A 12,824-nucleotide genomic window follows, 5' to 3' on the forward strand; every position below is an offset into this window, starting at 1 on the left:
AAACAACCTCTTTAATTTGTTTATAAAAAGACACTGATGGCTCTGGTTTGCTGCACAATATAACTTTAATTGATCTATACCCAAATAATTAAAAGTGTCTGACAGTCAGTAGAAACATACTTACAAAGCCAAGGATGCTGGGCGATGTGGCTCTGAAAAGAGCCTTTGGGTTGTATGTTGGTGTCACTAACACACAAGCAGAAGAAAGAAAAGTAAGAAACCTTACTGATTATGAGTGAGATATTGAAAACATACTTATGAACTATTTATGGGTCTGTATTGATGAACAGAGTACTAAAATACCATTTTTTAGAGTATTACTATGAAAACTGGCAGATCAAAGATCTTTTTTTTTTTTTTTTTTTTTTTTTTTTTTTTTAAGAACTATTCCTTTAATGTCTTTTAAGACATTACTAACATGCTGCCTGATGTTGATTTAACTGATCTAAACTCAAATACTGATTGGGATCTGATAGTCAGTCAAAGTATATCCTTACAAAGCCAAAGACGCTCTTGGTGATGTGGCTCTTAAAAGAGCCTTTGGGGTGTGTATAGCTGCTGTAGACACAAACAAAGGAGAGAAAAGAAAAAAGAGTAATGAATATGAGTGAAATGTGTCTGTACAAATGAAAATGTTTTTAGTTTCATCAGTGACTATTAGTAAATTTCTATTTTATGATGAAACTGTCAAATCAGAGATGCAGGTTTACTGCTATTTTCACTTACAACAATCAGACGGCAATCGACACTGGAAAAGAGAGAAGTGAATAATTATTTTATAAATTCTCAAAGTTTATAAAGGCTCTGAATGTGTATATAATCATCTGATAACACAAGATGAGATGAATGCAAAGCAATGTATTCGAGATACATTTGTTACAGCCTACTAACAAATAAGTCACAGTAAAATGCATTTTCATTCTCGAGAATAATATTATTATGATTATGATTATTATGTTCCATTTTAATTGTTGTTGTTACAAAATGAGGGATGCCCGAGTTCATAAAGGTGTAAAGGCTTATGAGTCTCTAATGTTTCTCGGTGCACGCACAGGCTCAGTGTGTGAGAGGGCGGGAGCTCACGCGCTCGCAGTCAAACCTGTGACAATGCACTAACTTAACATACAAATATGAGTAATAACAATAGTATTAAGAATAATTGTATAATTGGTCTCTTTAAGTAATGTAAACATTTTGTAATGTTAACATTTATTTTGGAACTGTGGCGATCCGCCACACTCTAGTTATGAATCGGAAACACTGCAGATAACTATGAAACAAAAGAGCGTCTATCAAACGGAGCGGATTGGCTCCATTAGCCATGACGTCACACAGATGTAACGGCATTTAACGGTCTTTACGGTTCCGATGAGCGGACTGTAGATATAAAAAGACGGAAAATCGTTCTCCGTGTCAGATGTGATCCATTTACCGAAAAAGACAGCCCAATTTTTATTACAATTTAATGGGTTTCATGAGTGAAACGCCTGCTATTTATTTTAGTAACGTTAGTTATAATCCTCAGAAAAAAACGAACTGTTCCCTCAGACTGTTTATTATAATTACTTATTATAATTAAATATTACTTTCTTTCTTCATAGTTTTAAATTTCATTTACTTTTATTGTCGGCCCATAATTTAAAAAAGTAATTTAACCAAACTGATTAAGTAAAAAGTAATTTACCTCAGGAAAACGCACTGCTGGGGATGTCACTCAAAGGGGAGTCAGGCTGTGCGCGCGGTGGGCGAAGACCCCGGTTTATATAAGCCAGCTGCCCGGTTTCGCGGGCTTGGCACGCGAGTAAGAATTTAAGCATTGAGAGAAAAGTTTATTTATTTTAATTTTTAAAATATTGTATGTAAAATTATATAATGACACACTGCGTTAACTTGGCATTAAAAGTAGAAAAAACAGAGTTTTCAAATAGTGTGGTGTTTGTGGTTTCCTACTATAGTCAAGGGAATGGTGTTACCAAAAATATAAGTTAAATCGTTTTTTTTTCTTTCCCTCCCAGTTTGAGAGTTTCACCAGAGCCTGACGTCCTATTGTACCGAATTTTGGTTGCAGTACCACCAGAGTTCCACTGGGGGCGATCGCCATGAGTGCAAAATGAATTGGAGTCTATGGGGCTAGACGGCAAATTAAGAAAGTTATTCATTAAGCCTTGTGCAATATAGAGAATATTATTCATAATAATAATATTTATTGCTTGTTTCTGCTATGAAAGGAACATTTTCTAGAATATTTCTTAAAGAAGGCATTAGAGATAATTCTTAACAAAATAAATAAATAACTAGCATATCCTGCATCTCTGATTTACAAGATTCATCATAGCATGCTAATAAATAAATAAAAAAAGACACTCTCAATATATAGCTCTTAAAAGAGCCTTTGTGTGTGCTGTCATATACATTGCTTTGATTTTTAGGGATTACCGGTAAACCAATAAACTACTTTGACTAGTGACTTTAACCATTTGTTTTATTAATGTTTATTCATAATGCAATTTATTCTGCTTACCTGACTCATGCAGACTTCTGTCTTGATGTTTGGCTGTGGTCCCCCCATCATTCACTCTTCGGCAACCGGTCTATTTATGGAGACCACCATGATCTAATCTATACCGATCTAGTTGTCTCTTCTCCCACAAACTCCACTTTCAAGTATGTTTTTTCTTTGTTGTTGTTGTTGTTGTTTTTTCAACAACGTTGACTGTATTTTTGTATGCCAAAACCTAGGGCTGCATGATATTGAAGAAAAATGCATTATGCGATTGTGATAACTTGTAATAACTGATAATATTCAATAATGCTTTAAAGTGTGTAGGTATATTTAAAATCTGAAAACTCTAAATCACGTTAATGTTTCACATTATTTTTGTGAGAAGAAAGCATAACCACAACTTCTAAACAGCTGTGCTTACTGTAGCTTTACATAGAAAGTGCCTTTTTAACATAAGTGTAAAGCAGGGGGTTCAGGGTTTCAGGTAGGCCCAGATTAGGTTTAACAGCAAAAACGAATCAAATGTAAAAATTAAACGCTGCTTAGTCTTCACTATATGAATTAAATACACTGATTTTTATTAAAAGTCCCCCTGTAGTCAATTATTGTATCCCTTAAAACTTATCTTTGATCATCAAAGTGACATATTTAAATGTTTTTCTTGTGAAAATAATCTTCTCATGCCTTAAAATAGATTGAATGTAACTCTACACCCTTGCCTCATTTGTTAAACTATGAATATGTAAATATGGGTGCATGGCAAAATTTGGGTGAAGACCTTTCTCCCACTTTCCACCACCAAACCTCTTCCTACATGTAAACAGTTGTAAAGCGCACTATATTTGCCATTATTTTAATCATCAAAATGTTTTAGGTTAATTTGATAAAATACCACATTTTATTTTCTTTATATATATCAAAAAGTCAAGTTATTCCACACTATTTCCAGTCATCTTCAAAGAATGCAAATTGAAGAACAAATTTTTTGGAATATAGGATATGCGATACACCATGAATAAATCTATTCTTATAAAATAAAGTTTGTCCAGAGTTGAACAATCAGAGTCATTTTGCCTCATCTTCCTCTTGACAATAGCCCATAGATTCTCTCTGGGGTTCAGGTCTGGTGAGTTTGCTTGCCAGTCAAGCACACTAACACCATGATCATTTAACCAACTTTTGGTGCTTTTGGCAGTGTGGGTGTAGTTGGGAGTAACAACTGCATCTACTCTGTGTTCTCTAAACAACAACTTTCAATAGTGTTTTGAATGCTGTTTGTATGCATAGGTAACTGAAGTCAAGTAGTATTCTATTTGTGATTATTACCTCTTACTATAGCAACAGCGATTAAAGAATTATCAAAGATGGCGACAGCCATACTACTAAAAGTCTTATCACAATTGACATGACAAGAGTCCAGTCAAGGCATGACTGCATCTGTTAAATCTAAACCAGCAGCATCTTTTATAACTGGAGTAGATTGGATTATTTAAGTCACACACAGAACACAAAAAAGGAGCAGAGAAAATACTTAAATTTTGTTTGTGGTATGCCCTGTCAGATGCTTTGATAGATGCGTGTGGACTTGAATAATTGAAGAGAACAGGAGCGCAATCATTTTGACTAATATTTATATTTTGGTAAAATATTTATTTTAAATGTAGGATTCATATTCTACATATTTTTTTACAGGAGTACAGAAGTGTCAACATGAGCTCCTGACCTCTCTGTGGCTCAGCTGTTTTAGGACTTTTTCAGAACTACATCTTTTTTGGTCACCACAATCAGGATGTTCAGTGGGGATTCATCGCTGGATTCCACCTATGGAAAAGTTTGGGTTGGGAGTGTGTTGTCATACCAGCAGAAACAACCTGCATAATTACTCACCATCATGATGCCCCATCACCACCACATCTACCACTTATTGGTTACAGCCTTGATACATCTGTCTGCTTGTTTGTCCATAGCGAACATATTTGTTTTTGTATGTAACCAACACACTTGTACAGGAAATGTAACACGATTTATATTTACATGTTTACTTTATCTACATTTGTACAAATAAATGCAAATTTATCCATTTACAATTTCTATAGCAAATTTATCCACTTACAATTTCTATACTATATATATATATATATATATATATATATATATATATTATATATATATATATTAGTATTAGCCAAGGGTATAAAGGGAATAAAAAAAGTCTGTCTCTAGTGTTTACTCTAGAAATACTTTGCTTGTATTAAGGAAACCATAATCACTAATGTCTACACTGGCGGGACAGGACAAATCCCCTTCAGGAAATGATTCCTCGTTCTATTTTTGGTGTAGTCCAAGCTCTATGCAACAACTGTTGCATATGGTGTTATGTTAAAAACCCGAGTTGTACTGATTCATTTGCTTTTTCACAGATGTCTCTGCAATGTACGTGTGCTGTCTGGGGTGAAATATTAATACAATTTAGAATACATTTAAAATTATTTGTTTTTGTGGGAATATTATTTTAAAATGTAACACATTCCTGTGATTCAAAGCTGAATTTTCTGCATCATTATTCCAGTCTTCACTGTCACAAGATCTTTCAAAAACAATAGTGTAACAGTTAAAGTCTTTGCTCTGATGAACCAGATTTATTAATGTCAGTGATATGTCCAGCAATTCTAAATAGTTATAATTAAAGAAATGAAACAATGTTGCTATTTGAGTGTTATTTTTAAATTCATACTCCTATTGCACGAAAATAAATAATCAAGAGTGAAAAAAATAAACTAAAACTGACCAAGAGAGAATTCTAGAAATGTTTGCAAATAAAAAATAACCATGAGGGCACGTTCTCTATAGGTTATTTTTAGAATAACCACCCTGCAACGTTTTTGGAACGTTATTTTATGGTTGCAAAAAATAACCTAAAAATAACCATAAGGGAATGTTCTCTAAAGGTTATATTTAGGTTATTTTTAAAATAACCACCCTGCAACGTTTTTGGAACGTTATTTTATGGTTGCAAAAAAATAACCTAAAAATAACCATAAGGGAACGTTCTCTATAGGTTATTTTTAGGTTATTTAAAAATAACCACCCTGCAACGTTCCGGGAACGTTATTTTATGGTTGCAAAAAAAAAAAACCTAAAAAAAAACGTTCCCCTAACGTTATTTTTTGGTTTTTTACTAAATAACCAAACGGGAACCAAAAACTAACGTTAGGGGAACGTTCTGTGTTTGCTGGGCAGTTTCAAATCATCAGCTCATTAATAGAGACTGCAAGACCTGATTTGGGTGTGTCTAGCACTGACGCAATGCTGCGACACTCCCACGTTAGCTTTTTTTGGGTCTCACAGCTGCCAAAAAGTATTTCAGACATGGTCCTGTGCAAATTGGTTGCAAAACATTGCCATTTTACACACAGTTCCCTAAAGCAGTGGTTTTCAAACCTGTCCTGGAGGCACCCCTGCCCTACACATTTTGAATGTTTCCCTCATCTATCACACCTGTTTCAAATCATCAACTCATTGATAGAGACCGCAAGACCTTATTTGGGTGTGTCTAATAAGGCAGACAATCAAACTGTGCAGGGCAGGGGTGCCTCCAGGACAGGTTTGAGAACCACTGCCCTAAAGAGACCGACTGGGCATCGATGCAATGCTGCCACAGTCTCTACGTTAGTTAATTTTTTTGGACTCAAAGCTGCCAAAAAGTATTTCAGACATGGTCCTGCGCAAATTGGTTGCAAAAAGTGGTCCCACCGCGATTTGAACTCGGATCACTGGATTCAGAGTGCTAACCATTACACCATGAAACCTTACCTGGAGCAGCCGTTGCTCACAGTGCCACAAAGACTGTCACCAGTGCCAAACTAGTGCTGTTTTTATCTTTTCCTGCGGCAAGAAAGCACACAGGTTCCACCAAGATTCGAACTCAGATCGCTGGATTCAAAGCCCAGAGTGCTGACCATTACACCAGGGAACCGAAACTGCTTGTTTGGTGGCCAACTGGGAAACAGATAGCTCCGTGGCAGTGGGGAAGCAGTTATACAGAGAAGTTGGAACCCAGTGATTTTTGGTCACTGGCCCGCCTCAAAAAGAGGAAATGAGTAGGAGATTTTGCCGAAACCCGGGATCGAACCAGGGACCTTTAGATCTTCAGTCTAACGCTCTCCCAACTCCGCCATAGCTGGGGAACAATTGTCTGTATAAGAAGGGGGGGAAGAGGGGAGAGGGAGGAAGAGAAGCGCGAGAAATTCAGGAAATCGCAGGTTCGAATCCACGCTGTCACATAAAGTTATGCGTGTATTTGTTAAAAATCATAAATCGATTGTTTCGTGTCCAAGTTTGATTTTAAAAGTAATGTATTTGAAATTAATTATTGTTTCGTTTCTAAGATTGATTTTGACAGTAATGTTTTTGATTTAATGATTCTTTCGTTTTTAAAATTGATTTTTATTTTATCCTCATTATCATTATCATTAGTCCAAGTGCATTTATTAAGGCAATCATTTTCTGTGGCAGTAGGGACAAAATAACCTCCTTATTAAGGCATTCACACTTTATTGTATCATATTACTTACTGCAAAGCTACACGTGACATTGAATTTAACTGTAAACTGAATGTCATTACATTCAATAAAACAAATAAATACAACACACCAGTCAAAGAGAAATATATTTATTAACTATATACATATTTAAAAAAATGTAGGAAAAGTACTAAATTCAATATAAAATTAAGAATTTTAAGTGCACACGCTATATAAAATAAGTACAAAAAAAAATATATAAATATATACATCAAAATCTACACATTTTGGTATTTTACTTTATACTGCTTCCTCTACACATAAACCTTTCTATAATCATAATAATAATAAATAGTTTAACTTTATTTAATATGTATATATATTTCCATATGTATTATAGTGTATTCACATACATACCCACATGTTTATAATAATAATAATAATAATAATAATAATAATACAAGATAAAAAAAAGTGCACAGTATAACTCTTTAACATTAAATATGGCTGGAAGATAAAAAACAGAACAGATCCAACCAAGAGAACAAAATGAATGTATCACACATAAATAAATGAGTTATCTTCTCATAATCTGTAACCACTGCTCCTTCGTAATTGTTTCTTTATTAGGGCAATATATTTTGCCTTTGTACTGGCTATGGCCAGTTTCTTGAGTACGAAATTGGCCACACATTCTGCACGAATTTGCTTTTACAGTGCGATTGTACGATCGTTTGGTTGGAGTGGCTGTGTCATTTGCAGGTGGCTCAGAGGAAATTGCTCCAGGGTTAATGGTGGAAAATGGGGCTGGGCAGGGCACCAGAAACATCTGAGACACAACAGGGGCAGTGGGTGTGTCAGGAACCAATGGGTGTGGTGCTGTCGGCCTGGGACAAATTGTCCTTAGCTGGCTGGACGTGGCTGAACGCTGAAGGTGTACGGCTGATGGCCAGATTGAAGTTGCTTAACTTTAAAGTTGTTACATAACCTTATGAAAATCATTTCAACAAGGCGACAGCAATTAGGCCACTGTGCTGGAGAGCCGCTAGAACCCAAAACACACCTTTTTGTGCTGTCGACACCAGGAGTGAAGACAGCTTTCTTTTTTGGGGACCTAAAACGTCCTGTAAGTAGCCTGTCTTGATGACGAGCAGCATACACCACCCTGTCTTTATCAAATTTGTCCAGGTTCTGCCACAGACCCACAATGGTCGCAACTTGTTGGTTGGTAAGTGTGAGGCTTGTCTGTGTGCGCAGCTCCACCAGACACTCTGCCAACGCATCCACCCGGTCCATTCCAGGAATGCAGTGTTCGTCAACAGCCTGGAAATATATAACGGTTGGTTAGGTATTTACATGCTGTTAAGTAAGTTTACTGCTTAATGGCAGATAATTAAATGAGTGACAATTCGTATAGAAAAGGAAATTTTACCATTGCTGAGGGCACTGGTGTATCTAAAGGATCCTGGACACTGGGTACTGGTGCAGCTGAAGGAGCCCGGACTGTGAACAATGGTGAATCCTGGACACTGGGTACTGGTGCAGCTGAAGGAGCCCGGACTGTGAACAATGGTGGAGCCTGGACACTGAGAGGTGGTGCAGCTACACTGGGCACTGGTGCAGTTGAAGGAGCCCGGACTCTGAGCAGTGGTGGAGCCTGGACACTGGACACTGGTGCAGCTACACTGGGCAGTGGTGCAGCTGAAGGAGCCCGGACTCTGAGCAGTGGTGGAGCCTGGACACTGGGCACTGGTGCAGCTGAAGGAGCCCGGACTCTGAGCAGTGGTGGAGCCTGGACACTGGGCAGTGGTGCAGCTGAAGGAGCCCGGACTCTGAGCAGTGGTGGAGCCTGGACACTGGACACTGGTGCAGCTACACTGGGCAGTGGTGCAGCTGAAGGAGCCCGGACTCTGAGCAGTGGTGGAGCCTGGACACTGGGCACTGGTGCAGCTGAAGTAGCCCGGACTGTGAACAATGGTGGAGCCTGGACACTGGGCAGTGGTGCAGCTGAAGGAGCCCGGACTCTGAGCAGTGGTGGAGCCTGGACACTGGGCAGTGGTGCAGCTGAAGGAGCCCGGACTCTGAGCAGTGGTGGAGCCTGGACACTGGGCACTGGTGCAGCTGAAGTAGCCCGGACTGTGAACAATGGTGGAGCCTGGACACTGGGCAGTGGTGCAGCTGAAGGAGCCCGGACTCTGAGCAGTGGTGGAGCCTGGACACTGGGCAGTGGTGCAGCTGAAGGAGCCCGGACTCTGAGCAGTGGTGGAGACTGGACACTGGGCACTGGTGCAGCTGAAGGAGCCCAGACTCTGAGCAGTGGTGGAGCCTGGACACTGGGCAGTGGTGCAGCTGAAGGAGCCCGGACTCTGAGCAGTGGTGGAGCCTGGACATTGGGCAGTGGTGCAGCTACACTGGGCACTGGTGCAGTTGAAGGAGCCCGGACTCTGAGCAGTGGTGGAGCCTGGACACTGGGCAGTGGTGGAGTCTGGACACTGGGCAGTGGTGGAGTCTGGACACTGGGCAGTGGTGGAGTCTGGACACTGGGCAGTGGTGGAGTCTGGACACTGGGCAATGGTGGAGTTTGGACACTGGGCAGTGGTGGAGTTTGGACACTGGGCAGTGGTGGAGTTTGGACACTGGGCAATGGTGGAGTTTGGACACTGGGCAGTGGTGGAGTCTGGACACTGGGCAATGGTGGAGTCTGGACACTGGGCAATGGTGGAGTCTGGACACTGGGCAGTGGTGGAGTTTGGACACTGGGCAGTGGTGGAATTTTGACACTGGGCAGTGGTGCAGCTGTAGGAGCCTGGACACTGGGAACTGGTGCAGGTGGTAGAACTGGTGGACCTGAAAGGACTAAGTCATCTGATGCCACAAGATTTGCCACTGTGGCTTCCTCTCCAAAGAAATCAATGAAACCCTCATCCTTTTCCACTTGCTCCTCCACATCTATCTCCTCCAGCAATTGAGAGGTCCTATCAGAGGTAGGGCACATGTCCTCCAGGGGCTGACTATTCTGCCTCAACAAGTACTGTACTCCAATGAGCTCCCCTGAGGAAATATTTGTAACAGGAAACATTTTTAATGGAAATTATGCAGAAAGGTTTATTTAGAAATGCAGTAAATATTTTGTTGTCCACTTCTGTATGAACAATATATATCTAATTCAGAGGGTATCATAAAAAAGACAGGATTACTCTATATTCTACTATGTATTTTATTTTCTGCCCTGAAACCTAGAACACAGAATAATGTATAAATATTCTGGTAGTATAATTTTTCTCTGATATGTCAAAATTACATTATTATTGTCCAAAAGCACTTGTAATTTTACCAAAAACATGCTACATCATGAGCTGCATTTATCAAAATATTTTTACCTGTGTATACTGCAGGTGGAGTGAAGCTAGGGACCAATTTCCTGCCATACAACTTATTGTAGTTCTCATTGACAGAGTAAACCAGCTCCCCTGTGTAAGAGCGCAGAGTTGAACCTCCATCTGCAACAGCAGCTTCAGCGCGGTCCTGATTCCAGCGTAATAAACCTTCCAGGAGATAAATCTGGAAGTTCAGGCTGTTTGCGCTATTCCCTAGAAAAAGAAATAGAAAGCCAAATATTGCTTTGAGAAAATGCAAAACAGAAAATTTAATCTGCAAATATCTTGATAAACAGGAATTAGTGGCAAAATGTGGTATATTCTGACATGACAAACCTGGAATAAATCTGTTTAGGTGGCAGTGAAATGATTCCAGGGATGTGGAGCCTCTGGCACAACGATAAGTTTTTAGAACCACCCCACCCTTGCTTGTAGTTCCAGTTTCAGTATAGAGCGGCACATTTGGAGGGTCTTGGATACAGGTGATGTGCCGCCTCTGGACATTCCAGATGTGCTGCATTCTCACACTGTCAAGTAGAGGAACACCAAGAGCATCATTCCCCTTGCCACCCATGAGCTCTCTGATGAGCATATCAAGGAGGCGGAAAGTGGTTTCTTCTCCCCGTGTTCTCCTCCTGCAGTGCTGGAGCAGCTCAGCTTTAGTTAAATGATGGTCCAGTTCTGCCTCCGACAGAGTAGGCCAGCCCTGTTGGATGAGTTGCTCCCTTTTGGCCTGTCTCAGCAGAGTGAGATCCCCTGCATCCCACTCAAAAATACAGGATGACAGCCTTGCCATAAAAGTAGGGTACAACTGGTGGGCGTCAGTGGTGCACCCTACTGCCAGACGTCGCATAAAATGCCAAATGTCTAGGCGGACGATGACATCTGGCCAGCCGCTGAACCGCCTCTTCAATTTAGTCTCTCCCACTTTCTTGCAACAATCACAGTCCACATAAATGATAGTGGGAGGATCAACACCAGCACTCCGGTATCGCTCCATGAGCCCTGCAGCCATGAGGTCTAACCCAGCCCCTTCATTCGCAGTCAGGACACTCATCAGCACCTGACCTATCTCATTGCCCACTGAGGTAAGCCACTGTGCTGTGCCTTTCGCAGGCCCGCTCAACTTCTTGGTGATCTGAAAGAAACAATAAGCATAGCAAATAATACAACATGCATCCAAATCAGTTACACTGAAAAAAATAAAGCTCTCTTGGTCTAACAATACATTATAGATAAGGGTACAGTCAATTAAGCAGCTTGTCTGACCTTCTTAGTTGAATCCATTTTTAAGATTGATCCATACGTGGATGTTATGCTGGCCTTTATGTGATCGAGCCTGTTGAGAATGTCCTGACTATATACAGTGAGGAGCCATTTGTAGCTGGGTACTGAAGCAAGTGGTGGTGGCTCCTGGAAGTGCAGCGGATGCAGGCCACGATTATCAAAAAAGGCCACACACTCTGATGTGTACCGAAGCGCACGTTTCAACCACTCCTCACTGTGGTTCTCTCTCAGCTGGCCGATGATCCTCACTGGGCCATTCCCCATGCCCCTCTCACGCAGCAAGCGAAGAACCCGAATGTCACAGGCATACCTTGGAAAAAAGCATTCATTTAAGTATCTTATTATAAGGTATCTAATTATTGTAGGAAATATTTATCAGAAAGGGTAGTACATAAGTGAAAATGACTGCAAAATAATTACTTGCGTGTGAGGATGACCCTGAATTCAGATCGATGGGCCAGGTCCAACTGCTGCAGCACAGCATGACTCCAGGACAGATAGCTGGTTCTACACCTGGTGCAGATCAGGGTCTCTGTCACCAGGTTGTAGTATCTGTCAATGTCTAACACCTGTCGTACCCTCCTGTGCAGTCCACCACCACACAGCTGTTGCCTGGCACAGGCAGGGTTAGTACACTGGAGCCGCACCTTCCACAGCTTATATGGCATCCAGAGCAAGAGACGCTGTGAAAAAAACCTATCAGGTGTTGGAGCTTGGTGGTACAACAGGGCTGGTGGTGGGGGGTGATACCACAACTGTAGGTTTTCACGCAGCTCCAGCTTTCCCTTTGCACCAACCCTAAAAAGTGCTTCTGACACCCACTTCTGGTCTTGCTGTGGCATTGTCTGTGGCCACAGAAGGGGGAGATCTTCTGGCTGAGATGAGACCTGCTGATATTATCAAAAACACTGGTTTAAATAAAAGCTAAGAGAGCATTAAATGATGAAGACATGTATATATTTTGAATGAGATCTTACTGGGCTCCTCACAACAGTATTCTCAGAAACAGTTGATGGCGTTGCTGTTTTTATGATGCGTTGTGAACTCTGAGGTGGAGGAAGGAAGAAGGAAGAGGAGGACTGGATGACGGGCTGATGAGGTTTGGGGGATGGAGGAGGATGAGGATCAGAGGGT

The 12,824-nt window shown here is 40.6% G+C and overlaps 1 long non-coding RNA gene across 1 annotated transcript; it reads right to left on the reverse strand.

Annotated features, from left to right (window-relative positions):
* Nucleotides 1-119: 119 nt before the first annotated feature.
* Nucleotides 120-4,613, reverse strand: LOC127944518 (uncharacterized). The gene is made up of 4 exons (XR_008150377.1): nucleotides 4,227-4,613; nucleotides 2,522-2,741; nucleotides 498-558; nucleotides 120-186 (listed from the first exon to the last, which is right to left on the reverse strand). It is a non-coding gene; the product is annotated as an uncharacterized LOC127944518 (long non-coding RNA).
* Nucleotides 4,614-12,824: the final 8,211 nt, after the last annotated feature.

Source organism: Carassius gibelio, chromosome A23, assembly GCF_023724105.1.
Source record: "Carassius gibelio isolate Cgi1373 ecotype wild population from Czech Republic chromosome A23, carGib1.2-hapl.c, whole genome shotgun sequence".
NCBI classification, from domain to species: domain Eukaryota; kingdom Metazoa; phylum Chordata; class Actinopteri; order Cypriniformes; family Cyprinidae; genus Carassius; species Carassius gibelio.